Below are 4,184 nucleotides of genomic sequence, written 5' to 3'. Positions count from 1 at the left end.
CATATGTAATACTTTAAACAATAAAGAATCTAAATTTACAAATAATAAATTAAAAATTTTAAAAATAGGACTTTATTGTTTGCAAAAAAAAAAAAAGAAGAAGGAGAAGAAGAAGTAACAACTGTTTTAAAATTCAGCATCCACAGCACAGTGGCAGGAGACAGCCGTCTATCAAAACCAGGCTTTGCTAAAATGTGGCTGGTTGGAGACAAACTCTTAATTCTTATCTAGATGCAAGGGACAGCCCGTTAACTCTGCGAAGAAGAGTGAGAGCTTGGGAGACACCAGAAGAGACAGATTCATGTCTTTTGTTCTACCAGCTTACAGCCACAAATCCTAACAAGCTCTGGGAAGAACAGAAAACCACACAGCCAGACGCAGAGCCCGAGGCCCAAAGCTGTCCTGACTTGAAAGTGGGAGCGAAGTCACACGTGCAATCAGAGCAGAGGCTCGGCGGAGGCAGGAGCACACCACGGCCTGCAGTGCGTAAACAGCGCCGGCGCCTGTGCCGGGAGCGGAGAGAGACGTGAGGCTGCAGAGCAGAGCAGAGCAGGCGGGGTGGGCGGCGGGGCCTGAGAGGCATCTAATGTTATCTGGCTCCTTTCCAACAAGAAAATCGAATCCATCATTTTCTCCGGGTGAAAGCTCTTAATGAAAATGTAGAGCGTGTGACTGAAATGTAGAATTCCCCGGGGATTCTGCCGGGAAGATGTCTGCAGCCTCGCAGAGCTCACTCCAGCCGAACCTGCCGAGAGCAGGGCTGCGTGTGCCGCCGTGAGGTTGCAGGATGGCTCTTGTCGTCGCAAGAAACATCCCTGAAAAACAGGCCAAGATGCGCTCACAGTTACGTCTCCCGGCATCCTCCTGGCCTGGGGAGGAGGGGGTCTCCTCCAAAACCCCAGTTTACAACCCTCAGTCCGAGGAGCCAGGTGGGAAGGGGGGACAGAGAGAGGCAAATTCTTGGCTTGGCCCCTCAAAGCCATACACTGTCACCGTGACACCACCGTCAGCATCCTCACTCGAAGATGGGGAAGGAGGCTTGCTCCTCTCTGATGTGTGAATACGTCTATCCAACCACCACTTCTACCTAGTTCCAAACATTTCCACCCATTAGCCCATTAGCAGCCACTCCATTCCCCTCCCCCAGCCTCTGGGAACCACTAGCATACGTTCATCTCGATGGAGTGGCCTGTTCTGGACATTTCATATAAGTGGACTCAGACAAATATTGGCTGGATTATTTCACTTAATGTTTTCAAGGTCCGTCCACATCGTAGCATGTGTCAGTGCTTCATTCTTTCCCCGCTGAATAATATTCCACATCCTGCTCATCCATTCCTCTGTGTAGAGACACTTGGGCTGTGTCTGCCTTTAGCAGCTGCCAACAATCCTGAAATGAACAGGGGCATCCAAGTACCTGTTCAAGCCCCTGTTTTCAATCCTCTCGGGTGCACACCTCCACGCGGAATTGCTGGATCATATGGTAACTCCCTGTTTAACTTCTGTAGGAACTGCCAGACCGTGTTCCACCGAAGCGGCTCTATTTCACATTCCCACACGGGGGTTCACTTCCCCGTGTCCTCACCAGCACTTGTGATGTTGCATGTTGTGTTACAATCACCACAGTGGCTGTGAACTGGTATCTTGTGATGGTCTTGATTTGCATTTGCTGAGTGTCTTTTTTTTTTTTAATATATTTTTATTGATTTCAGAGGGGAAGGGAGAGGGAGAGAGATAGAAACATCAATGATGAGAGAGAATCACTGATCAGCTGCCTCCTGCACGCCCCACACCGGGGACCACGCCCACAACCTGGGCATGTGCCCTTGACCGGAATCGAACCTGGGACCCCTCAGTCCACAGGCCGACGCTCTATCCACTGAGCCAAACCAGCCAGGGCAGCTACTGAGTGTCTTTTCAGGTGCTTGTTGGCCATCTGTCTATCTTCTCCAGGGAAGTGTCTGTTCAAGTCCTTGGTGAAGTTTCTAACTGGGGTGCTGGTCTTTTCGTTGTTTCCACTCATCTTCCTTGAGCCCCTGAAAAGCACAGGCTCCAGGCGGCCCCTCCAGGGTCTGGATGTGGGGGGACCTCAGGGTTCAGTGAGAGGCTCACAGGGCCCCCACACAGCCCACCCCTGGAGGACGGCCGGCTGCCTGAGGGCACCAACCTTTGGTGGGTGTTTGAAAACCGATGGGAGGGGCGACCTCAGCCTTTTCACATTCTCTTGGGCACCCCCTTGTTAAGATTATTTGATCAAAGGACATTATTTTCCAGGACGTTTTATTTTATGAGAAAAGGGTCCCAGTCATCACAGAGCGTAAGGAAGGACCCGGCGGCCAGGTCGAGACCTCGAGCCGGTAAAACAGTGCCAGCCAGGGCTTCCCACCCGTCAGAACGCAAGCCCACCGCAACCTTAAACCCTGGGGAGGGTTTAAGAACCAACATGCACCCTCATGCGGAGGGAGGAAGGTCACGACACCAGACGTCACCAGTACACAAAACAGAGGCAAATGGCAAAAGCAAAAGACGCCTTCGCCCGTTTCAAGGTCGAGACACCACGTCTGTCCCCCGCACGGCGGGCTCACTGTTGCTTTAATTTTCTGCCCGGGGTTAAACAGGCCATTTTGGACTCATGACCACAAAAGCAGGGCCCACGTAATTCTCAACAGATGCCCTCTCGGCAGGCAAGATGTTAAAGAGCCGCGTCAAACACTTTGCATTTTATTTTTTTAAATATATTTTTATTGATTTCAGAGAGGAAGGAAGAAGGAGAGACAGAAACATCATTGATGAGAGAGAATCATTAATCGGCCGCCTCCTGGACACCCCCTACTGGGGATGGAGCCCGCAACCCGGGCATGTGCCCTTGACCGGAATCAAACCTGGGACCTTTCAGTCCACAGGCCAACGCTCTATCCACCGAGCCAAACCAGCTGGGGCAAACACTTTGCATTTTAAATCTAAAGGGTCTCTCCCTGAAAAGCCAGCCTGATTTCCAAGGAGCTACCCAAGATTCAGAAACCTGTTCAACCGGGGCTCGAACCCACAACCTTTTGGTGCACTGGACAGCGCTCCAACCAACTGAGCCACCCGGCCAGGGCTTGGTTCGCTCAGTGAACCCCTGGTTGTGTTTAGGGCCCCTGACAAATTATCGTGACATTAACAAGAGTCACTATTTCTGTCCTGACACACCGGAGTTCTTCCACTTGGAATAAGGTCAATAAATCCCCCCACCCCCACCTCGCCCCCTGCTCCCGAACAATGCAGGCCCATCCCTGGAACACCAGACCGTTTGTGAGCCCCACTCCCAGGCACAGGAGGTGCACGGTGCGAGGTGAGCAGGGGCCTCCTGCTTCCTGCCTCTTACTCCTCTCCCCACCCCCGTGTCTTACACTCCCCACCCCCGTGTCTTACACGGGAGCTCAGAGCCCGGGGCAGAGCTCGAGGGCAGTGAAATGGAGGCCCGAGTCTTGTACAGAAAAGCTCCCGCCCCCACGGGGAGGAAGAAGGAGGTGGGGGGAGGGGGTGTGAAATGGGAAGATCTGGCTATTCACGCCGAAGTGATATATTTTGGGGTGTCAGATCCTGATGACACGGTCAACCCATTACCCAGCGCTGTCACCAACTCCTCCTGGCCACCAGGAGTCGCTGTGGGGAGAGACAGGGATCGGTTGCCTCCCATACACACCAAAAGTGGGTTCCAAAGGGGCATCTACATGGAAATGCGGGTTCCTCACACAGAAGCGACCCAAAAACCAAGTTTCTAATGATAGAGCCCTGTCAGCACACCTCCATCCGTACAGAGTGCAGGGCTGCCCGGGCCTCCGACCTGCAGCTCCCTGAGGCCTGGCCTCTCCGGGGGCCCAGGCAATGAAGCCCAGGTTCATGCTTCTCTCTGAGAACCAAGGAGCTGACAAGTGTGGGTGCCGTGTGGCACACAGCACCCACCCTTTCATTTCCTGCGTGGGACATTTGAACCCAACTAATACCAAAAACAAGAAAAAACTAATTTAAAAAAACCTTTTGTCCTCTATCTGTAGACCACGATGAGTCACCTGCCCCGGGGACGGGTCCTGTCCCTCCTCCAGAGGCGCCCTCTCGCCTTCACTGGGGCCTCTTTCTCACTCACCGTCACATGACCATGCTTCTTTCCTGATGAAAAGCGCCATTTCCTCTCCCGGGAC

Source organism: Myotis brandtii, unplaced genomic scaffold, assembly GCF_000412655.1.
Source record: "Myotis brandtii unplaced genomic scaffold, ASM41265v1 scaffold317, whole genome shotgun sequence".
NCBI lineage: Eukaryota > Metazoa > Chordata > Mammalia > Chiroptera > Vespertilionidae > Myotis > Myotis brandtii.
The sequence above is the reverse complement of the archived record's forward strand: the minus strand, read 5'-3'. Positions refer to the sequence as shown.